The 26,847-nt window shown below is 34.0% G+C and overlaps 1 pseudogene; it reads left to right on the top strand.

Annotated features, from left to right (window-relative positions):
* The first annotated feature begins 212 nt into the window (after nucleotides 1-212).
* Nucleotides 213-26,445, top strand: LOC149537788 (IRK-interacting protein-like; annotated as a pseudogene).
* The last annotated feature ends 402 nt before the right edge of the window (nucleotides 26,446-26,847 follow it).

Below are 26,847 nucleotides of genomic sequence, written 5' to 3'. Positions count from 1 at the left end.
ATACAATTGCATGGAAAAAACTTTTATGGATTTCATAACCTACTGAGAAGGTTGTACAAATAGATGATGTTGAGAAAGGTTTTGAGGAGATAAATGATGATGAAATTGTTAATGTAGATGAAGAGGTCAACAATGAAGAGGATGAAGAGGACCAAATAATAGGAGAATATCTTCCTAAAATTTAGAGTATTGAAGACTCAAATCTTGAGAAGATGGTAGCAGAGGTAATGGCCTCTCCTTCCACTCTCTTTGAGCAAAGCCTTAGTGCAATCTAGCTTAGAGAAGACCACTACTAAGTCAATTGTGTTAAACATTATTCCATCAAGCACCCAATTTGGAACCATCCTACTAAGTGCTATGTTGACCACTTCATCTACTGATAAGTAAGTTATAGTTGTTATAGTAGTGGATCAAACTGAGTCGAGTTGAGTTTTTTTTTTGCATGATGCTTAACAATAGGAATTCTTTGTAACTCCTCTCTTGAAAAGCTAATCTGAGGATCAAATTCAAGGTTTCAAGTGATCTTGCAACCTACTAGAATCCATTTAGTTGAAGATAAATGTGAATGTTCATGAGGAGGCCTTTGCTAGTTCTGAAATGATTTGGATAAGATGTATGATCGGCTTGTTGTCTCAAAAAGAATAACCATAAAAAACTGAATATATTTTTATATTTTCTATTTTTAATATGAATGCAGTCTAATAGTTAAACTATATGAATTCCAAATTTAACCAACGGTTAGTAAAGAAAATAAAAAAGGTAAGGTGACAAGAAATTTTAAGTAAATAACATGGAAAGTAAAATCCTAATAGACATAAGCTACAAAAATAATGCATCTACGAGTTAAGATTTTGAAAAGAACGGTAGGTAAGCAATGAAAATAGGAGCAATGCTTCCTTAATTTCATTGATGTAATTGTCAATCAGAATTTAGTAGTCATAAGATGTTTCACTTTTCATCAAATTGCAAGGCCATGGAAAGTGCACTCATGTAAGATGAAAAGTTATGCAAGAACAATATGATGATCTCTTCTTGAACTAAGTATGTCAGTAGAATTTGTAGACCCATAATAAACACCAAAATTAAAAGATGACACAACCAAAACAATGCAATAAAATTCTTGGCTCAATTACATTCCATGAACATACATCATCAAAATATAATAGATTCAGGGAAGAATCACTACACTCTAAATGCGAGCACCAACAACATATATTATTGCATCAAAATAATGGTGGCCATGAATACATATTACATTCCTATATTTATAAGAAATTTTCTCTCAATTTTTTTTGAGAGTGAGAGATATCTTTATGCAATCATATGGTTCTAAACTAACAAAACAAATCTAATTATGTGCAAACTAACTATCTAACTAGTGCTAAGTAGGACTCCATCCATATTTATATCATTAATTAGATACATGAGCCTTTATATATCATAAAACAAAGAAAGCATGAGAATATATGAAAGAGAAAGCCCTTAGCTGATGTAGAAGTATCTAGAAGTGTCAAAAATAGGAGTTCCTTCTTCATTAGGCATCTATAGGAGTTAAACTACTATCAGAATGCATTTCCAAAGCATGGAAATCTCTAAATTTAGAATTGGCAATTAACTATCACCGTACCTCTGAACTCCTCAAAATCTTCAAGAACACTACTGAAAAAGCACACCTATGCACCTAGTGCACCTATGCACTTGGTGCACTAGCACACCTTGGAAGTAGGTTCCAAAAATTGAAAAATTTAACTAAGTGTCAAAATTGAAATTTTGGCTTTTGGATTTTGTTCCCCTTTATACCAAAGCTATGTCTTGGCATTTTCCCTTGAATTTATCTATTTTCCCAGTGAATTGAGTTACATCCAACAAATCTAAGGCTTTATATTTATCTTTTACCTTCTACTTGTAGTTTCCAATGTTAATACAAATCTTCACAAAATCTCATAATTTCACATCCAAGTCTAGCAACACTTCTTCTATTCTAAATGCTTTCCAAATGGTGTAATCATTAGAAGCTTCCTCAAAAGTTTTGTAAATTTTTTGGACTACTACCTCTACATGTAATGTCTCTATTACATTATTTCCATCCACAATATTTTCAATCCAATCATCAACCCTATCTAATTCAGTTGTATATAATCCATCAACATCTGATACCTTTTTCCTTTGATAGACTAAAGTGCTTGCAAATCCTTTCCCTAGGTATGTATCTCATCCATTAGACCAAAATCTTGATTCAAAATGGCTACTAGCCTGTCCAAATTCTCCTACATAATGTGTAATAGCCTCAAGATTCCTTGTATAATCTATACACCCTTCTCCTCAAAACTTTCTCGCCATTTCTGACAAGCTCTCAAAAATGGGTCCAACTCTACTGCCCCCTTAACTCATCTCTCAATTGCTATGTTCAAGGTCTCCTTGGGGTTTATGGGGTCCAAGGGACCAAAAAGAATTCTTAGATATCCTTTTAGGATTTCATTTTGTCGCCGAAGTGTTATTGATTCTGCCCCATCTTGATCCAAGCTCCTAAATACTTCTTTGGTCCTAGTTTAACCATTATTTTAGTAATATCCAAGGTTGTTTCCAAAGCATGACATCTTTGATCTAATAATCTTGTGGAGTCAATTCTTCAACATTTGAATGTGGAAGAGGGATAGCCACATGAAAAATAAGTCCTAGATTTGATCACTCATGATAAAGGCTAATGCCTATGCATTATTTGGTGGTGACTCAAGTTTCCTCAACACTTCAATAAATTCCATTCTATCATCATCTTTAGCGGTGAATTAGTGCCTCTTATTTCTTATTAGTTTTTTTTTTAGCCACCTTGGGATATGCTCCAATAGATATTTTCCTTTCAATGACAAATGAGTCTACTTTTCTATGCCCTTTCCCTTATCTCCCCTTCCTAGAGTCCTTTCCTTTGGCATAAGATTTGTACTAGGACTCTCTATGTATGTAGAGTCCATAGTCCTTACCTCAGTATCTTGGGAAGATTTTTAAGGCTATTCACTTATGTGCCCTTCCTCTAACACTTCCTTGGTATATTTTTTTCATGGCTCTTCCTCTTGGTTTGTTTGGACTTGTTCTACTTTTGTGCCTAGAGGAAGAGGGGTAGCCAATCCCTTATCTAGAAAAAATGTGATTTGTATTGGGGATGATGGCACTACCTTAGGTCCTTATGGTTTAGGTGGCTATTCAATTCAATCCTCCTATTGAGATTGATTGGTTGGAGTATCTCATATCTTATCCTTGACCAATTTGGTACCTATAGGCATCAAATCAAAATATAACATCTGAAAGACATTAGTTCCCTCCACATCTTTCTCATCTATCAACTATTGCATTTCATCTTCTAAGGTTGTAATTTGGATGGGTTCCTCAAGGAAAGATAATGGTGTGATTATGGATCTTCTTCTCCTTTTTAATTCTATAGCTCTTGTGAGTTGAGTCCTTGGGTTACAAGGTAGATTTTCCTCTTTGTCCTCATCATCCTCTTCTTCTACTTATTCAGGCATTGGTTCTAGGATTGATGGGAAAGTGATCACTCTCCTAATAACCTTTTCTATCCTTTTGACTAGATTCTTGATCTTTCTCTTCTTAGGAGTGGAGGGGGAGGCATGTTCTATTTGTTGAGGTTAAGATACCTCTTGTACTTCAATTTTTGATTCCCCTTAGCCTTGTTTAGTTGGTGACATTTAGGGATGCTCTGGGGTGTATGCAACTTCAACATTCTCTTGCCCTTGTACATCTTCTTCTCCTATCTATGGAGGTATTTGGGTTGCTTGAGTCACTCACTCTTCTTGCTCATCTTGTTGAGGAAAATTCCTCTTCCTCTTGCCTTTACTTTTACCTTTCTAAGCTTGATAATACCCAACTAGTCTATCAAGTTGGTGCATCATTTTTGGCCTTACTGGTGATTGGGCTATGAATGTAAGCATTGTGACATTATATTCTTGACCTTTAGTTGGGTGGGATTGAGCATGGAAGATCACTATTTTAGGAATTGGATCAAGTTTGAAAGGTGTCTTGATCCAATCATTTGTCAATTTGATGATGCACCTTGCTCTACAATTAATGTTCTAGTTCTCTTCTTTGTCAATCTCAACATTCATGATAGGTCAGTCACCAATCTTATGCCTATTGAAAAATAGATCAAGAAGATCCTTTGTGTCTTGTTGCATAATATTCTAAAATCTTTATCTTCAAAGCACTCTCTACTAGATATAGTGTCATCCTATAATAATCCCTTATGCAAACATCATAGTCATCTATTGCATTCATCCAGTGATCTTTAGGGGCATCTTCATGTTGAATTTTTTTACTTGCTAAGTATTACACTCTCTTGATGTTATCAAAATAGGGCTGAGGGGAATTATACTCATCCAAGGGATACTAATCCAATTCACACTATAAAGATGGAATATCTTGCCTTCGACCCACCCTAAAAGGTCCTATAGTCATAAGCCATATCCAACATATTTTGTGTTTCTTTATAGCTCTATCATATGTAGACAAGAGTTGTCAAGAGATCTTCAGGAGAATAAGTTTATCACTGGGATACCTAGGGAGTTTCTTAGGGTTGATAGTTGTACTTGCTACCCTCAAATATGTAAATATTCAAAACTATTTATAGTAAGCTCCAACTTATGATATCTTTTCAGCTACCTCTACTGATATCCTCTTTACATAATCCCACTCTATAAACTAGATTATTGTGAATATGGAAGCATAATTTACAATCCTATATTCCTTGCTTTTCTCTAAAAGCTTCTTCTTTACTAGATGAGGATATACAATGTAAGACCATGTGTTTACATCCTAAATGCTACTCTTCTTATAGAGCCTTGGATAATCTATCTCTGTCATGGCTAATAGATACACCAAGTATGATGTCATCTTATTTTTTTGGTTATTCTTTACTATTACCAGCTACTCACCCAAGTTCTCGCTAAGAATGGAGACACAATCAAGTGACATCTTCACCATCTTGATGGTCTTGATAAAATACACCATCCAAATGTTCAAATGCCCTGATATTGGAAGACCCATGACTCTACTCAATAATATGATTGAATATCTAATGTCTTCCTTCATGTACCCTCATGTCATATCCACTTTTTTTGCCTTCCACCCTAAAGGAGTCTTCTCAATGAGGCATGAGGACTATATGATCTTAGAAGCTTCATCTATGTGTTTCCTATACCATCTGTCTACTTGGTAGTAGATTAATCTAATAAATTTATCCAACCTTGGTATATAAAATACCTCTATATTGTTAGGTCAAAGATCCAAGATGATCTCTCCAATTATTCTCTTCATGACCCTTTCCTTGGGAACATATTTCTCCACTAGTGTCATTATCAATTCCAAGGGCTACACTAAAACTAGATGTGATGTTGCATTTACAAGTCCAAAGAAAATCAAAGTAGATATAATTGATGATTTTTGTATGGGTTTATTACATAATGTCAAGAATATGCCCAAATCTATGTAACCTAAATTGGTACCCCAAATCTCTAAGTACTCATCTTGAAATTGTGATTTCATCAGCACAACCTAAAAGTTAAATACCACTAGTTTTGGAACCATCTTCTTGATAAGGGAGGATCATGAAGATGCCATCAAATCTTCACAAAAAAATTTCCATCAATCTAGAGTTAAAGAAAAAATTCAATAAATTTAGACCCTAGAACTAACATGAACAAAACCTAAAAACCAAGTTGCTTGAAGATCACTAAAAAATTACCTAATTTAGCACACTTGGTTCACCTGATAGGTTCTCCTAGTGTTATTTTTATAACAAAATTCCATTATACAAGGTGGGCATTAGTGCACCTCATGGGGTGTGGTGATGGGCACCTCATATTAGACTTGGGTAGTATTTTAGAGTGTGTATAGTAACGTACTTAAATAGGTGTGTTGCTATGCACCTTATAATAAGTTGTTTACACTTGTTTTTAAGGTTTAAAGGATTTGAAAGGAAGAGTAAGGTGTGTAGTAGCACATTTGATTAGGTGTGCTACTACACACCTTAATTAACATTGTTTCTTGTTTTAGTGTAGTTAGGTTTAGGTGGGAAAGCGCAACTCAACTAGTGTGCAGATGTGGTGCCCAAGCTTAGAGAAGAAAAAATCAAGTGGAGAAGTGAAGAGGGCACCCTAGGTTTTATAGAGTTGGGGATCTTGGACTCCTTTGGTGCTGTGTAGGTGTGCAGTTTCTAGTTTCCCATTTGCACCTTTTGATTTTTCAAAAGACATATCTTCTCTTAGAACTTTATTTCTAGAATCTAGATCTTCGAACTAGGATATGGACATGAACTAAGATAATAGATGAAAACCCAAGAAAGACTCAAACCCTAGACTATGGTTCTATAAAACCAAAAAATAAAGTAGGGGGTTTCCATTTCTAGTCAAAATGGGGCATGCATTGTGGAACCACAACAAATAGCCCTAACAAAATGGAAGAAATAATGAAGACATTTCTTCATCAGCAAATATTTCTCTGATATGTGCCAAACACCAACTAAATTCTAAACATTCCAGGAGAATTTTGAGTCCCTTCATATTCAAAAGCTTAGAATCTTCAATATTAGTGTTTGTTTAGTGTATTCATTTCCTTTGAAATCTTAGAATGAAGTCTATCATAATCTTCCAACAACTTGGAAAAAATCTTCCACCCCATTTGATCCATGTTTCGAGAATATTCATGAAAGTTGTTTATTAATCATTTGCCTGACTAGATGAGAGAATTAGTTTTGAGGGTTCTTGATGGGTTGTCACTTTTATTTGAAGTTCTAGGTAACCTTTTGAATACTTGCTTCACATACCTCTCAATTTCACCATTTGATTCTTTCATGATGTAATGGTTTTGATACTAGATAGCTTATTTAGAGTGTGTATCCCTATTATTAGGTTACCCTTTTTAGACTTTTTAGAAACCTTCATTCTTAACACCTTTCTTTCTCTTGTTATTTTCTTTTTGTATCCTGACCATGTGATGGGGACACAACCCAAGCACAGAATGGACACAACAGGAAAAAGGGAAATTGTATTAACTGTGAAAATAAGCTAGTACATTTAGTACAGAGAAAATAGACTTCAAAACATGCCCTAAGGGCTTACAATAGTACAAAATTGTAGATAATTTCTCCCTTTGGTACCTCCTCTCAATTTCCACTCTGAACTGCCTTTTACAATGCCAAAAAAGTCCTTAAATAGACCCCAGAGGGTTAAGGACTAGGAGTGCATTCTAGAAAGTGCTAGTAGGCATCCACCGACCAAGTAGAAGGCTCTAGAAGCCACGTTAGAAGTTGGTACAAGTCTAGAAGAATCCAAAAATGGTAATCAAACTTTCGGGAGGCATAACTTGTGAACCATAGCTGCGATTGATGAACCATTTACATTTCTAAAAAGATCTTGAAGCTCTCTATAGCCTTATGTTGGAAAATAAAGATGGGTTAATTGAGAGGGGAGGGGTGAATCAGTTAACACAAAAACAAATTCAACAGTCCCAAAGATTCCTTAAACTTAGTTGCTCCTGCTACTCGGTAAACACATAAATTACTGCTTAAAACTTGATAGATGTTTTGTTAATTTATTAAGCATTTACTGAAATAAGCGACCATGCAAAAGAAAGTAATCATGAACATAGTAGACACGAGATTTACGTAGAAACCCAATATGGGAAAAACCACCAGCAACTAGTCACCAATTTTCACTCTTCTGAAGTGAGCCCTGTTAGGAGCCAACCCTGTTAAAGGTTACAAAACACACTGTTAGGTGTGACCCTATTAGAGGATTTAATCACCCTGTTAGGAGTGGCCTTGTAAGAGGTCTTTAGAACAATTCAACTGAATTGCCACCCTGTTAAAGGATTTATGGAATGACTATTAAACCAACTCTATTAGGAGATTTTGGAATCACTGTTACAATGGTTAGAAAGCAACAATGAATGATCTGAAAATACATGCAACTTATCTTGCTGAATACAGATCTCAGTTTAGCTCCACAAGATCCTTACTGATTAAATATATCTTTGCAGCTCCAAGATTTCTCTCTGCTCAACTCTGCTTAGGCACACGCAAGTCTCTTCCTTGCACTTCCTTGCACTATCCGTATACACTCTCTATTCCACACTTTTCTGCATCTTGAGCACCTCTTTATATACTATACATAATACCAAGTCGGCCCAACCAACTTGACAAAACATATTCCAAAGTCGGCTTGAACTAACAATCAAAACAAAATTCTTCACTGGCCGACGCTGCTCTAAAAAAAAAAACCGCTTCCTATGTTAACCGGTAGAACTCGGTAAAAACTACAATTACCGGGGAATTCAGTAAACCTGCCACTTCCTTTGGAAACTGACTAGACTCGGTAAAAGCTATCTTCGACTATCGAGTGAGCTCGGTGAAAACTAAGCTTTCCTTAGCTTACCGTGCGAAATCAGTTAACACTAACCATCCGCTACAAAATCCTTTGATACCCGAGTGATCTCGGTAAGAACTAAACTTTCCTTAGCTTACCATGCAAACTCGGTTAACTCACCGTGTGACATACAGGAATGCTCGGTATACACTGCAAAAGGCTTTACTGACCGACTGAGCTCGGTAGACTCTGTCTGATAACTAATATGGCATTTGTGTGACATCAAAGACAATACACAATTACTTAATTGTATCCAACAATCTCCCTCTTTGGCATTGATGGCAACACAACATGTCATAGCAGAAATGAAATTTGAAAGCAAGTCTATAGCAACACAACACAATTAACAATTCTCCCTCTAAGATAGAGAACTCTCCCTCTTACAGTAATCTCCCTCTGTGAAGGAATTACATAATCAAATTTTGGAAAGTTATGATAGTAAAACTCTCCCTCTTTGACAACACATGCCAAAGACAATCCAATTTCAATGAATTTCATTATACCTTTAGTACTGATTCATATGCAATATTTCCTTGATTTGCTGCATCAACTAATGATTGTTCAATTTTGTAAGAGCTAATGCATCACTAAAACTTATTTTTTGTGAACTTCAGATAGGGGAATGACCCCTAACTTACCTCTGAGATACAAAAATGCATCCTTAGGTAAAGGCTTTGTGAATATGTCAGCAATCTGTTCCTTTGTATGGACATATTCCAATCTGATTTCCTTGTCCTGCACCAATTCTCTGACAAAGTGATACTTGATTGCAATGTGCTTAGTCTTAGAATACATTACTAGATTCTTAGATATGGTGATTGCACTTGTATTATCACAAAACATGACAACTGGTTCCTTGATTTCCATCTTCATGCCTTGTAGCAATTGCTTGAACCAAACAATATTAGAACAGTTTACTGCTGCAGCAACATACTCTGCCTCTGCTGTTGATTGAGATGTACAATTTTTCTTTTTGCTTGTCCAAGAAACCAACCTCTTTCCAAGAAATAATGCACCTCCACTTGTGCTTTCTCTATCGTCAAGGTTTCCTGCCCAATTAGCATCAGTAAACACTTTTAAGTCTAGGTTTCCTCCAAATTTATACCATAATCCATAATCTTCAGTTCCTTTCAGATATCTCATTATCCTCTTGATTGCCATCATGTGATTTTCTCTTGGTTTGGCTGAGAATCTTGCCACAATTCCAACTGCAAGAGCAATATCTAGCCTAGTATGAACTACATATTGCAACTTTCCAATCATAGATCTGTACAATGTCTGATCTATTTCCTTTGAATCATCTTCTTTGGTAAGTTTTAGTCCAGTACACATGGGAGTTCCAACTAGTTTACAGTCTTCCATACCAAACTTTTTCAATATCTCTTTGATGTATTTTGCTTGAGTGATGTAGATGCCATTCTTGTTCTGCTAAATTTGAAGTCCAACAAAAAAATTGATTTCACTGAACATTGACATTTCAAATTCCTTGCTCATTTGTTCTGAAAATTCTTTGCAAAGATCATCATTCCCTGTGAAAACAGTATCATCTACAAATATTTCTGCCAGGACAATCTTATTTTCTGGTCCTTCCTTGATATACAAGCAACTATTATCATTATTTCTTTGAAATCCAATTTGAATAAGATAGCTATGCAATCTTTCATACCATGCTCTAGGGGCTTGTTTCAGACCATACAGTGCCTTATGCAATTTGCAAACCATGTTCTTTTTATCTGGATCTATAAAACCTTCAGGTTCTATGTAGACCTCTTCATCCAGTATACCATTTAGAAATGCTGACTTGACATCCATCTGATAAACTTTAAATCTTTTGTAAGAAATATATGCTAATAAGGTTCTAACTTATTCCAATCTAGCAACGGGAGCAAAAGTTTCTCCATAATCTATGCCTTCCTCTTGAGAATATCCTTTGCACACTAATCTAGCTTTGTTTCTTGATACTTTACCATTTTCATCCAACTTATTTATGAAAACCCACTTTGTACTGATTACATTTTTGTCTTTAGGCCTGGGTACAAGAGTCCATGTCTTGTTTTTCTCTATCTTCTCTATTTCTTCATTCATTGCTTCAATCCAATTATCATTTTCTAATGCATCTTTGACAGTTCTAGGTTCAAAATCAGCAAGTAAACAAGTACCTTTCAACTTACTTCTTGTGATGGTTCCTTCAGATTTATTTCCAATGATCTGATCTGCTAAATGATGTCTCCTGACATACTTAGCTAGAATAGGTTCTTTTCCTTTTGGATGAATCTTGTCATTATCTACTTGCATTTCTCCTTCATGCTCGGTTTGGTCTGGCTCGGTATCAACTGACTCGGTATGCACATGCTCGGTTACCTCTGGCTCGGTAATCTCTAACTCGGTATTCTCTGACCCGATAGACGTTGGCTCGGTAGATGTTTCCTATAACTCGGTTAGTGATGACTCGGTAGAAGAAGGTTTCTAATTCTTAGATGCATTTGATATTATATCCAGTTCACTGAAGATGAATCTTTTGTAATCTTCTGGTTCTCTTCTGCTTTCTTCTTCAGTCTTTTCTGCAAACTCATCAACTTTCACATGTATACTTTCTATGACTTTGTGAGTAGATAAGTTCAAGAATCTATATGCTTTACTCTTGCATGAGTATCCAAGAAATATACCTTCATCACCTTTTACATCAAATTTACCTTTTCTAGATTCTTTCAAGATATAACATTTGCTTCCAAATACTTTCAGATAACTTACATTGGGTTTATAGCCATACCATAATTCATAGGAAGTTTTGAATGAGTCTTTTTTTAACTGTACTCGGTTTAAGGTATGAACTGCTTTACTGATAACCTCCTTCCAGTATTTAATAGCAACATTCTTTGCTATCATCAAGGTTCTTGCACAATCCATGATGGATCTGTTCCTTCTTTCAGCTATGCCATTTTGTTCAGGAGTACCTGGTGCTGAAACTTGTCTTTTGATTCCTCTTTCAATAAAAAAGTTATTGAATTCATGTGAAATAATTTCACCACCTCTGTCTGACCTTAGGCATTTCAATCTTTTCCCTGTTTCTTTTTCTATTCTTGCCAAATACCATTTGAACTTTTCAAATGCTTCTGATTTGTTCCTTAGGTACATGACGGTCATCATTCTTGAATAATCATCAACAAAAAGAATAAAATATTTTTCACCAGTATAGCTTTCAGTTTCAATAGGTCCACATAAGTCAGTATGCACAATTTCTAATAAATCTTCAGACTGATAATTTTTTCTTTTGAAACTAGACTTACCCATCTTTCCAATTTGATAATTCTTGCATAAACCGACCTCTGGTTTCTTTAAATCAGGAATGCATCTCACTTTCTTGAATTTGCTTGGCTTTACCAAATTGTCAAAATTCACATGACATAACCTTTTATGCCATAACCAACTCTCTTCTACTTGAGCAATAAAACATGAATGTTCACCAAGTTCAAGATAGAACAAGTTACCTTTAGTTTGAGTACCAGATCCAATCAGCTTTCCTTTACCATTCAGCAATCTTGCTTTGCCTTGGATGAATTCTACTTTGAGTCCATTTTTGAGTAACTGTGCCACACTCAACAAATTATGTTTTAGGCCTTCTACCCAATAAGCATTATCACATACAAGTTCCTAGGTTAGAGTGATTCTTCCTTTTCCTTTGATGCAACAAGGTTCATTGTTTCCAAATCTTACACTGCCACCATCATACTCTTCAAATTGATCAAACTTTGTTTTATCTCCAGTCATATGATGTGAGCAGCCACTATCAATGATCCATGTATCATTCTTACTTATGTGAGAGATGAGTGCCATTTCTTCATTGTCAAATTCATCTTTTACAGCAATGTAAACAATCTCATCCTCTTCTTCATCATTAGAATCATTAGAATCTTTAGCCATAAAACATGATTTCTTATTTTTATCCTTAAATGATTTGAGATCTTTCTTGTTTGGACACCTTACAGCAATATGACCAACTTCTTCACATGAAAAGCAGATTAGGGGTACTTTACCTTTGTATTTACCTCTTCCTCTTGAATATTTCCTTGCAAGTAGAGCTTCAATTACTTCAAGGTCGCTGTCAGAAATCTGATCTGATTGATCTTCACTCTCTGACTAAGATTCCTTCTTCTTCTTGCCTTTGTCCTTGAGTGAAAGCTTGGCTTCAAATGCAGACTCAATGTTCTTTGCAGCTGGAACATAATTATAAAAACTATCTAGTTCAAATGCTGTCAATCTTCCAACTATGGCCTCTAGGTTTATCTTGTGATTGGCCTCACACCTTCTTTCTTGAATGGATGATACCCTGATGGCATAAATTGGAAGTAGAGTTCTAAGAACTTTACTTATGACTGTCTCTTCACTGATACTTCCTCCAGAAGCTTTGATAGCACTGACACATGCTTTAATTCTTTCAACATATTTGGCAATTTTTTCATCTTCTTTCATTTTCATCTGATCGAACTGTCCTCTTAGACTTTTAGCTTTGGCTCTTCTAACATTGTCATCTCCACCATAGATCTCTTTCAGTCTTTCCCACATTTCATAGGCAGTAGTGCAGTCCTTGAAATCATCAAACTCTTCATAACTTAAGGCAGATGCAATATCAATCATCATAATGTTATGAGTCTTCTTTATAGCAATGTCATTGACTGATAATGTACCTGATGGTTCTACATATTTCTCATCAAGATATTTCAGACCAGTGTCACCAATGGAAGCTAGATGAAGTCTCATTAATCCCTGCCATGCTGAGAAGTTGTTTCGGTTAAGCCTTGGGATTTCCCTCTTGTAAGACATCTTGATATTTGGCTTAGATCTTTGAAATCTCCTCCTGCAAGCACCAAAAGCTCTGATACCAATTGTTGGAAAATGAAGATGGGTTAACTAAGAGGGGAGGGGTGAATCAGTTAACACAAAAACAAATTCAACAGTCCCAAAGATGCCTTAAACTTAGTTGCTGCTGCTACTCGGTAAACACATAAATTACTACTAAAAACTTGATAGATGTTTTGTTAATTTATTAAGCATTTACTGAAATAAGCGACCATGCAAAAGAAAGTAATCATGAACACAGTAGACACCAGATTTACATGGAAACCCAATATGGAAAAAACCACCAGCAACTAGTCACCAATTTTCACTCTTCTGAAGTGAGCCCTATTAGGAGCCAACCCTATTAAAGGTTACAAAACACACTGTTAGGTGTGACCCTGTTAGAGGATTTAATCACCCTGTTAGGAGTGGCCTTGTAAGAGGTCTTTAGAACAATTCAACTGAATTGCCACCCTGTTAAAGGATTTATGGAATGGTTGTTAAACCAACTCTGTTAGGAGATTTTGGAATCACTGTTACAATGGTTAGAAAGCAATAATGAATGATCTGAAAATACATGCAATTTATCTTGCTGAATACAGATCTCAGTTTAGCTCCACAAGATCCTTACTAATTAAATATATCTTTGCAGCTCCAAGATTTCCCTCTGCTCAACTCTGCTTAGGCACACGCAAGTCTCTTCCTTGCACTTCCTTGCACTATCCGTATACACTCTCTATTCCACACTTTTCTGCATCTTGAGCACCTCTTTATATACTATACATAATACCAAGTCGGCCCAACCAACTTGACAAAACATATTCCAAAGTCGGCTTGAACTAACAATCAAAACAAAATTTTTCACTAGCCGACGCTGCTCTAAAAAAAAAAAACTGCTTCCTATGTTAACCGAAAGAACTCAATAAAAACTTCAATTACCAGGGAATTCGATAAACTTGCCACTTCCTTTAGAAACTAACTAGACTCAGTAAAAGCTATCTTCGACTACCGAGTGAGCTTGGTGAAAACTAAGCTTTCCTTAGCTTACCGTGCAAACTCGGTTAACACTAACCGTCCGCTACAAAATCCTTTGATACCCGAGTAATCTCGGTAAGAACTAAACTTTCCTTAGCTTACCATGCGAACTCGATTAACTCACCGTGTGACATACAGGAATGCTCGGTATACACTGCAAAAGGCTTTACTGACCGACTGAGCTCGGTAGACTCTGTCTGATAACTGATATGGCATTTGTGTGACATCAAAGACAATACACAATTACTTAATTGTATCCAACACCTTATCGACCAGCTTCGATCATCCCCCATTTTTCAGACCTTTTTGAGGTCATTTAATGTCCATAACTTGACTTTGAAGCATTCTTAGGAGGTCTCCAAAAATTGAAAAACTGTGATAACTTTCAAACCGTGGGGCCTTTTGACCTGATTCTTTTTTTGGAATGCTCTAAATTGCAATTACATTCATTTGGCCAATTTACACCTCCTAGTTCACCAAAATAATGGCTCAATTACATACTCCTATTTTTCAGCATTTACACATATCCCAAGGTGTTCAAATACTCTATCCTAGAACACTGATAGTGGAACTGTGAGAGTTGGAACCTTTATTTGACCCAAATGGGTATCTAGAAATGAAAACACATGAAACAAAAACTAAGTCTAAGTATATTTTTTTTTGGGTGACACAGGATTACCCTTACACCTCTGGATGCTCCTGCATCACCATGCTTAGACTGCATGTCCAAGACATTGATTTTGTTTCCTAGATTCAATCTTTCATGAACATCCCTTGCATTTCTCATTTAAGAACTCTTAGAAACTCTCACACCAAGCAATGATCTTAGCAATTATTTCAAGAAGATCCTTAGTTTGACAATACCTAAGATAATTGATCATTAAATATGCAAAGTTTTGAGAACTTGTTGATTTTTAATTTGGAAGTGAACATTGAAAGTCATGTATTGCTATAAGTAACATCCATTCCTTAGTTGGTATAAGAAATAGAACCATAAAAATCTCTTGAAAAAGAAATAACTTTTCCCAAAAATTGGGACCAAAAGAATGGTTAGTAAGGCACATTAAGATAAAATCTTGTGTGCACCTACCACCTAAATTGATGCAACTTAGAAAAAAAACACACAATTGAAAGCAAACATGCAACCAAAAAGAAACACACTTGCAGAAATAAACACACTTGTAGAAAATAAACACACTTGGAGAAATAATATCCATTTTTTTTTGTCTCTTAGGCCTCAAAATAATGCTTTAGAAATTTTCCATTGATTGGAAATGAAACTAATTCCCCCCTATAAGGAACTTTTCCTAAAAGTGTTTTCTCCCAAAATTTGCATGATCTCATAAGGACAAATCCACAAGTTTTTGAACTTTGTATAGCTATCTAGCTTTTCTTTTAACTTGTCCTAGATTAGAATAAGGTCAGACATCTTGAAATACTTTATCGTGGCCTACTTATAGAACCACCTCTTGATGATACCTTGATTTTTTTCCATATGCTCCAAAGTAGCTATCTATTTTTCATCCATCTCTAAAAGATTCATCAATTTGATTTATACTCTGTCAACATCTTTAGCATACCCACACATGACCTTGGAAATAGGAATCCTAAGGCTAAGTGGAAATATTGGCTCTTTCTCATAGAAAAGTAGATATGGAGATGTATACAAAGAAATTTTGACCCTTACTCAGTCTATCCATAATGTATATTTGAGTTTTGTATGACAATATTTAGGAATCTCCTTCAAAAAACATCTTATTACTGTGATTAGGTTCTTATTCATAGATTTAGGTACACCATTTCTTTGTGTATAGTAACTTGAAGAGAAATTGATAATAACCTAATTTTCTAGTTCTCGTTGAGTTAAGAATACTAATGCAAAAGTTGATCCATTATCACACACTATGGAGAATGACATCTCAAATCTAGTAACAATGTGTTCCTCCAAAAATTCTATAAATACCTTAGTCATATAGTTCTTTAATGTCTCTACTTCTATCCAAAATGTATAGTAATCAATAGCTATAAGAATAAAGGTATGTCTAGTTGATGATGATGGGTTCATAGGACTAATAAAATATAGTCCCCACTTTGTGAAGGGGCATATCTCAAATACTGGTTGTAGTGGCATTGTAGGATGTCTTTCTTTGTTAGCACTACTCTATCAAATATGAAAAGTACGCACATACTCAAAAGTATCTTTGAATATCATGGGCCAAAAATAACATGATCTTAAAATCATATGACGAGTTACTTTTGTTGGACCATGCCCTGTACTATACTTATTGTGAAATTGTTCCAAAACTTTTTTCACTTCCTCATGCCCTAAGTATTTCAAGTAAATCCCCTTATAGTTCCTTTTGTATAAATTTCTATCATGCAACATGTAGGATTCACACTTCATTTTGAGTCCCCTACACTGTGAAATATTCATCCAACTAGGATACTAATTTTGTAAAAGATAGTAAATAATATCCTTTTACCAACCATCATTTATTACACCTTGACCAATATCAACTTGAGATACTACAATCCTTTTTCGATCATCCATATCTATTTCACCATCAAACTAGAATTTATTTTCATCTTCTATGTGGTTATTTGATATCATTTTTGACAATCCTTGGCCTCTTACTAACTTCATGGGTTGGATTTCTAAATCAAGCTCTTAAAGGATTTCCATTCATTTCCCTTGTCTTTCATCAAGTTCATTTTGCATCAACAATGTCTTAACTATTGGATAAGGTACAATTGCAGATACCATACTCCTTAATATATAATGATAGAACTTCTTTACTAGTTTGATTAGAGAAAAAGACTATTTGTTGAGTTTGGAATAGTTTAACTCAACATTTTTTAGAGGGCAACTCATAAAGGAAATGGGTATTTCATTTTCCTTTTCCTTCTTCTATGTGAGAATCCTAGCACATGAATGTTCTGAAGCAAAAGAGTATATTTTAAAAGGTAGTCCATAGTTTGGACTTACTAGTACTAGGGCCATGTAAATAGCCACTTTGATATTTTCAAATGATTTCTTGATCTCTAGTACTCATTCTATCTTAGCTCCCTTTTTGAGTAAATCATTAAGGGGGTAAACTATCTCTGCAAACATACTTATGAACTTTTGTACAAAGTTTATGTTCCCAGATAAAGACTTCAATTCTTTTCAACTGTGAGGAGGAAATAACTATAGAATGGCTTCAACTCTATCAAGATCAATGTAGATTTTGACCTTAGAGATGATATGACCTAGGAGCTTCCCTTTACTAACACCAAATGAATACTTCTTGGGATTGAGTGATATGTCATTCTGACAACATCTATTGAATACTTGTCTTAAATCAGCAATGTGGGTGCTTCAATATTTTGAAAAGATAGTTATATCATCCATGTATATTATTATATACTTGTTTATCAATATCTTAAAAGTTTCTTCAATGGTTCATTGAAATGCAGCTCCTACATTAACTAGTCTAAAAGGCATTCTTCTGAAGGAAAAAGTTCCCCATTTAGTCGTGAATGTCATATTGAGCCTATCCTCTTCATTGACCATGATTTGATTATATCCTAAATATCCATCCAAGAAATACATCATCTTTGAATCATTAACAATTTGTAGAACTTCATCAAGTGAAGGCACCTGGGGTAATTATCCTTTCAAGATGCAAGGTTCAAATTACAAAAATCTACACAAAGAAAACTCTCTTTGGTACTTTTCCATACAAGAACCAAATTAGTCACCCATGTAGAATGGAAAATGGGGAAGATGATATTGGCATCAAGTAATTTCTTAACTTCCTTCATTATTAGTGCTTCAATGATAGGATTAATAGGCCTTTTCCTTTGCTAGAAAGGCTTTACATTAGGTTTTAATGGAATGTCATGCATAATAATCTCAGGATCATACATTTTTAGCTCTTTGTATCTCTAATCAATGACATCCTTATACTTTGTGTGTAATTTGAGCATATCCTCCCATTCTTGTGCATTGCACACCTTTCAGCTCCTTACCATTCAAGATCTTCATTAGTACCCAAATTGTACAAATTGCATTCTTCAATCCCCTTTTCTTAGACCGTTCTTTTGTTAAATGTTGTTTCATCACAATCAAAAATGTGTTCCAAATCAATCATCCCCTTAGGAATAGTGTTGGTTTTAAAATTCAAGATCCCATCTTCATCTTTGAGTTCATCATCTTAAAATATGTTTTCAAGAGCATCATCAATTTCTTGTCCTATAAAGTGACCATTGCACATGATATATTCAATTATATGGTTTTCACCCTGAAAAAACTGGAAGTTTGTAATGTTATCAGGGATAGATGGAGCAACAACCAATTCGACTAAAAAAAAATTCAATTTTGTTCTCTCAATAGGTTGTAATGTGCCAGCTAAAATAGTGACGACATCTATTACCATGTTTCTCTTCCTTGGAATAGATCTTATATTCAAAGCTTCAAAATCATCCATTAAATCCTATACTCTCTTCCTGTATGCAAGAAACTTCTTATCATTGCAAGAATATACTAACTTCACTTGCCTTATAACCAACTAAGAATATCCCTTGACTATGAGAGCTATGATTCCTTTCTCCAATGCAAAAAGGAGCCCTCAAACCAATGCTTTGTACTTTGCAACCATATTAGTACATATAAATTGTAATCAATATTCTACATAGAAAGACTTACCTTTTGGGTTGACCAACTCAATACCTGCATCAAATCCTAATTTTCATTCTGAGCCACTAAATTGAAGTGTCCAAATTGGATCCTCTTTAGGTTTCCTAAATTTATGCTTATTCATCCTTAGTTGTTCTTTCACTCAGGCCTAAAAGGATTTTTTCTTGGGAATCCATTGTAATATTTAGTGGGGTGGACTTGATGATTCTCCACTATTGTTCCTTGATATGAGAAGTGTATGTTTTTCTTGTTTATCTTGAATTTCCCCCATCAATTTTTTCAACTTCATCCATTTTTGGGTTTGGGATGGATGACTATTGAAGTCCATCCTTGACCTTTCACATATCATCTTCTTCTTTGAACTTTTATCATTTTAGGTGGAGGAGAACACAAGCCCCACCATCTAATGAGGTATCATTGTATGATGCATTTAGCTCTTCCCTTTCCTCTTCAACCTTTTCTACATATTTAGATATGTTTTTAGGATTTTGGTTCTTTGCAAGTTCATCTTTTAGACCATTACTATTCTCTAGTTTCATCATTTGTGTCAATACCTAGGTGGCTATCTCTTGGCAATATGAACATTCAAACTCTGAGTGACTAATTTTATGCAACTATCAAAATCCTAAAGAAGGAATATATTGGGGTTAGCTTCTTCTAGACATTGTAAGTTAGCCATCATTTTGTCTATGAATTGCATAACGTTCTCATCCTTTGGGATTGAAATCCTATATTCTACATCTTGATTATTTAATATTTTGATTGAAGTTGTATCAAAAGCCATCACCTTGTAAGAGTCCAAATCTATTTGTAAGAATGCTACCTTATTTGGAGCATTGTACTCTGTAATCATTCTTTTTAACTTTGGCTTTGCATCTATCTTTATTTGACCATTCAACCCTTTCCATGGCAACCACGATTGAGTCAAATTTGTAGAAAACTATCCTCTTAGGCATTTGGTTCATTCTCTACTTAGTAGTAGTTTGTATGTTTCTAGGATATCAACCACATGTATATCAAGATGCCTTGAATTTAGACTGTATCTAAACATCTTTCAACACACCAATGATTTTGACCTCTATTTTATCCAACTGTACCACTATTTGATTGGATAGTTGAAGATTGACTCCTAAACTTTATGCTGTCGATAGCAGCATAACATTACAAGAAGCTCTTGAATCAACTAGGAAATTATGAAGATTATTCATATATATTCTAATCCTAAGAAGAAATAATGACACCTCAATATTGTCTTTAAATATAGTTGGCATTACCTCCAAAGAATTGACTTATTATGACACTATCTTTTGATGAATAATACTCATATTATGGGGTGACTTTGTATGATTGAGAGTCTTCATTAGTGCTTCTTGTTGATGAGGATAGTTTTGTATCATGTTGAACATGGAAATGTTGGCATTTGTTTGTTTCATATCTTCCACCACATTATATTTTTTAGTAGACCAAGCTAGAGTTTCAAGATTGTTGGGACATTTCATTGATTCCAATTTTTTTGTCCTCCATAAAGTGACCTGACCAGTGCTGAATTATTACTTGCTCTTAGATTGGGAGGATTTGGTTGTAATGCTAGGGAAATTCCATCCATCATATGTTCTTTTCAAATTCATAGGTTGTATGTATTTTGATTTCCATTACAAAAGGAAAACATCCCTTCCAGTTGAATTTCTGGTTCCTGACTAAATGGGAAAGAGAATTCTTCATTGGCTGGTTGCTCTGCCTATGTGTTTTGTGTAAAATCATAAGATTATAGGAGCATATCATTAAATTTTATAGGAGAGATATTGCCATTTTCTTGTGAATTCTAAGTCATGGCTTGATTTCCATCATATCATGTTAACCATAATCTTACTAATTGATTATGACATATTGAGCATTATTGTTGTTGTCATTTACAGGAATGCTCCTATTGTTTGGATGAGTCTTCCATTGTCTATTATGTCTTTGCAAGTTGTTTTTATGATCGGGAGGATTGAAATTATTTCCTCCATTATTCTTTCCAACATTGTTGTTCCTAGAAAAAATCCTATTGTAATTGTTGTTGTTGTTCTTTAGAAATTGTTACTCTATCCTTCTCACAACCTTAAGCAAGTTAGCTCATTGTTCATTTGCAAAATGGTCTTCTTCATTTGACCAAAATTAGAGGAAAAATTTTTGTTTACCTCAGTGGAAGTTGTTGCCTATTTCTCAAAGAAGGCAACTCTTGGAGGTTCATACCCTAAATATGTTAAAGTGAAGTTTTTCAGAGTGGGTGTCTACTATAATGGAATTGGATTCATAGGTATAAATTGGCTAGGCATCACAGCTGCTCCAACTAGATACGTTGGCATCTTTGTAATAGCTTGAGTTGGAAGCATCAATCCTCCTCCATTAGGATTGGCTTGTTTAGTGAATGTAATTGCTTCTATGAAGAGTTTTTCCAATGTGTCATTATTTGTTGCAGGAAGTCTTCTTAAAAAAATAGCAGTAAGATGGTCCATAGCATTTTAAAGATAAATCTAAATAGAAGATTCAACTAGTATAGTTATGACATTTCTAACTTGTGGTATGCCATGTGAAAGTGGTGGTTAAAGCATGAAACTATCTCAACTAGGTTCTTTTTGGTTGATATGAACTGTTGATGTATCATGACTGCATTGATGAAAGTTTTGAATTTTTCTGAGAACAACTTTTTGGAAGTACCCTAGTCTCCAATATATCTGGGTGGCAAATTAACATACCAATTGAAGGGAACTTCCGCCAAAGAGTAGGGGAATAAGCAAAGAACCACATTCTCATTAGCAATATACTTTCAGTTGCAAATTTTCTTGAATACCTTGATGTGATCTTTAGTAGTTCATGTCTCTTCATAGATGAACCTTGGGAAAAGCTTCTCGAGATTCTTAGGAAGATCATTGAGTACAATTATCAAGTTAATGTGTGAGTCTACAACATTTGCAAATAAAGCCCATCAGAGGATTAGGTGGAATGTTAGGTGGTTGTAGTGGAGTTGGAATGAAAGAAGATGAAAAAATGTTGAATGGAAGTGGTAGAATTTATAGGATTCCTTTGTAACTATGAGGCTTATGGAAATTGCTAAGCTTGAGAAACTCATGTGCACTTGGTGAATATCTCAAAGCTCACTGAAATAGGGATGATGGATCAGAACCATCTAGTTTGCATCAATTTTGGAAAAAGCACACCTCTGTAGAAGTACACTTTTTCATAAATAAGGCACACCTTAGAATTTGGCACACCTATGCACCTGACACACCTACACACTTGAGAAGCTTACAAGCTCAAAAACTTGGTAAGTTTTCTAAACTTGTAAAAATGTACAATTTTGAAGCTTGCAAAATTTTCTTCTATTTTTAATGTTAGGCCCTCCTTCTAGCACAACTTCTATTGAGTTGTCATTTTGCATGATGCTTGGTCATAGGAATTCTTTCAAACTCCTTTCTTGAAATGCTAATCCAAGGATCAACTCTAAGGTTCTAGGTGATCTTCCAACCTACTAGAATTCATTCTATTGAAAATAAATGTGAATTTTCATGAGGAGGGCTTTGCTAGTTTTGAAATAATTTGGATAAGATGTATGATTTGCTTGCTATCTCAAAAAGAATAACAACACAAAAAATAATATTTTTTTGTATGTTTTATTTTTAAGATGAATGAAATCTAATACTACAGCTATATGAATTCCTAATTTAATCAAGGGACTAGTAAAGAAAATAATGAAGATAATGTGACAAGAAATTTTAAGAAAATAACATGGAAAGTAAAATTCTAACGGACATAAGCTATGGAAAAAATGCATCTAGATTTAAGCTTTTGACAAGATTGGTAGGTAATCAATGAAAATAGGAGCAATTTTTCCTTAATTACACTAATGTAATCATCAATGGAAATTAAATAAATGTATGATATTGCAAGGCCACAAAAAGTTTGCTCGTGCACTTCAAAAAATTATACAGGAATAATATGTTGATCTCTTCTTGAACTAAGTATTTCAGCAAAATTTGTAGAGCCGTAGCAAACACCAAAACTAAAATATCACACAACCAAAATAATGCAATAAAACTATTGGCTGAATTACAATCCATGAACATACATTGAAAAAATATAACACATTCAAGAAAGAATCACTACACTCCAAAATGCACACACCAACAACATATATTAATGCATCAAAATAATGGCAGCCGTGAATACATATTACATTCCCTTATTTATAAGAAATATTGTCCTCAATTTGTGTTGAGAGTGAGAGATATCTTTATGCAATCATATGGTTTTAAACTAACAAAACAAATCTAATTATGTACAAAGTGACTATATAACTAGTGCTAAGTAGGATTCCATCCATATTTGCATCATTAATTAGATGCATGAGACTTTTCATGTCATAAAAGGAAGAAAGCATGAGAAAATATGAAAGAGAAAGCCCTTAGTTGATGTAGAAGTATCTGGAAGTGCCAAAAATAGAAACTCCTTCTTCACTAGGAATCTGTAGGAGTTAAACTACCATTAGGATGTGTTTTTGATGCATGGAAAGCTCTAAATTAAGAACTAGTAGTTAACTATTGGCACACATCTAAATCCCTCAAAATCTTCTAGAACAGTACTAAAAAACTACACTTGCACACCTAGTGCACCTATACACCTAGCATAGTAGCGCACCTTGGAAGCAAGTTTCAAATATTGTAAAATTTCACTAAGTATCAAAATTGAAATTTTGGCTTATGGGTTTTGTACCCCTTTATAATAGAGCTTTGTCTAGGTATTTGCCCTTGAATTTATCAATTATCTCAATGACTTGAACCACATCTAGAAAATATAAGGCTTTATATTTATCTTTTACCTTCTGCCTATAGTTGCCAACCTTGATATAAGTCTTTGCAAAATCTCCTAATTTCACATCCAGATCTAGCAATTCTTGCATAATGTCATCATCATTAGTAGCTTCCTTCAAAGATTTTTGAAATTTCTTGACTACTACCTCTACTAGTATTAACTTCTCCTATGTATCATCCTCAAAAAAGTCTAAACAAGAATCACTATAATGCTTCTCAACTTCCAAAATATGCTCTTGGGCTTGATCCTTGAGCCTGTGAATCTCTACATGTAGTGTCTCCATTACTTTATTGTCATCCACAATCTTTTCAATCCACTCATCAATCTTGTCTAATTCCTTAGTTGTATATACATCCATCAAAATCTAATACCTTTTCCCTTTGATAGACTGAAGTGCTTGCAAATCCTTGCCCCATGTATGCATCTCATCCATCAGACCAAAATCTTGATTCAAAATGGCTACTAGCCTATCCATATTCTCTTGCATGATGTTTAATAGCTTCAAGTTTCCTTTCATAATCTATACACCCTTCTCCTCAAAACTTTCTCGCATTGCTGACAACCTCTCAAAAATGGGTCCAAATATGTTGCCCCCTTATCTCTTCTCTCGATTGTTACATTCAAAGTTTCCTTAGGATTTATGGGGTCTAAGGGACCAACAACCTCATTTAGATATCCATTTAGGATTTCATTTTTTTGCCAAAGTGATTAATTCTACCCCATCTTACTCCAAGCTCCACAATAATTCTTTGATCCCTATTGTAACCATTAGTTTAGTAGTATCCAAGGTTGTTATGATATCCCCATTTTGGCATATAAATTAATTAATAAATAAAGTATCATACATAGTACAATATTAATAATTGATAATTTATGTAAAATATTATCATACTAAGATACAAATATAAATTGTTATATATTATATAATCATAAATATTAATTACACACACACACACACACACACACACACACACACACACACACACATATAGATGAATATTATTATATATTTATGTATAATTAGATATTTATATGCCATAAATAATTAATATACATTTGTATACAATAGTATATGATATTATATGTTTGATATATGTTAAAATAATCTTTAATTAAAATATAATATATAATTAATATAATAATATATAATATATAATCATATATTATTACTATTAATTAATATAATAATATATAATATAACTATCTTATTAAATACAATTAATGAAAATACATTTCCTTATGAAATACTGGATACATGTGCATATATATATATATAGAATTTTGAGCATTGAAGAGGATATCATACAGAATATTATCAAATTTATACAATTCAAAAGGGAAATATCTAATATCCTAAAACAAGACATTACAAGTGGTAGCAGAGCATTCTTTCCTACTAACCTATGGAAAGTAGTTAATTTAGAAACACTAAGCACAAGTTCCTCAACTCATCATGCTCCTAGTTTGCTATCTTTGATAGGAAATAATAATCTCCAATTGTCCATACTTAGTGAGGTTGAGGGCATTGATAGGAAAAGAACAAAAAATAAGATAGAAAGTAGTGTGTTATGGAATGGATGCAAACCAGTAGCTCTTGGAAAAGAAAACACAAATCCCAAGACTCATTTGTGGTACTTTGAAAGGAAAAATCTAGCAACAATCTACTCAAATATTGGCTATTCTTTTGAGCCAAGAAAAAGATTAGTAAAATCAAAATAAGCTCAAGCCTTCCATTTTCTATCCGAGCATGGAGGAATGGGTGATGACATTAGATGCATTGAAATGAAAACTAATTAAGGCTAATGAGAATAGGGACATTATAGTAGCTAAGGTTACAGAGTTAATATCTTCCATAGATGAGCTTGAGAAGAAACTAAGGCAATTAGAGGTATACTAAAAAGATCTCAAAGATGCATTGAATCAAATAGTCCAAGATGGCATTATACTAGATTGTGACAGAATTGGAATGAGAAAATCTAAAAATGCAACCTTATATAGAAAGCTTGATAATGGCTATAAACAAAATCCTTTGCCAGTTTCCACTAAAACAATGATTGAAGGTTTTCTGCAAATTGTATTAGAAGCAAGGGTTTCCATAAAGCATTTATGTAGAACACTTGTAACACAAATACAATACCTAGATGGGAAAGCAATGGAAAAGCTTAGTCTACTTTTGCAGCCTAATAATGTTAGTGTTACATCCAAGGTAAAATGGGTTTCATATATCATTTGGAATCTCTCATAAATCAGGCCCTCTTGCAAGATTTTGAGAATTGAAGCTTCCAAAAGAATGGTACATAGAGCATTCTAGATATACAAGAACATTGTAAAGAAATTTTATCGTCATATGCTTTGGTAAGAAATTTAAACTAGAATGAAGTTCTCAATAAGGGAACCAAATATTATAGTGAAATTTTTAGTCAATTTTGTGACTAGAAAATGAGTTTGATTGTTTCCACATTGAACTGGACAAAACCTTGGCTAGAGACATTGCTACAAGCATTTTTTATTATAGCCAAAAGCATATGGCTTGTTCATTTGTTGGAATTTTCTTTCAATCCATCCTTAACAATATTTAGGGTTAACAAGGGTCCCTATGTAATAATAAATAAATAAATAATAGGTCTAGTTTGATGAGATGAGAAATTCATCTGCTGATAAATTGTCAAAGCATCTTACACTTGTTAAGAAGGAAAGTCACATATATGGGTTTTGAAAGGAAGTAAAAATGAAAAGAAAATAAATGAGTATTTCTTCATTCTGTAGGAAATTAAGACATGAAACTTTTAATTGATATAATATGTACATGAATATATTTTTAATCGAAGGTAAGGGGTACAATATGAACCTGGAGTAACAAGACATAATCCATACACATATTACAAAATTGTCACCATCATCCAAAGTGTGGATGGAATATATATATATATATATATATATATATATATATATATATATATATATATATATATATATATATATATATATATATATATATATATATATATATATATATAT

Source organism: Cupressus sempervirens, chromosome 9 (assembly GCF_028749045.1).
Source record: "Cupressus sempervirens isolate cs-2001-9-10 chromosome 9, ASM2874904v1, whole genome shotgun sequence".
Taxonomy (NCBI): Eukaryota; Viridiplantae; Streptophyta; class Pinopsida; order Cupressales; family Cupressaceae; genus Cupressus; species Cupressus sempervirens.
The sequence above is the reverse complement of the archived record's forward strand: the minus strand, read 5'-3'. Positions and strand labels throughout refer to the sequence as shown.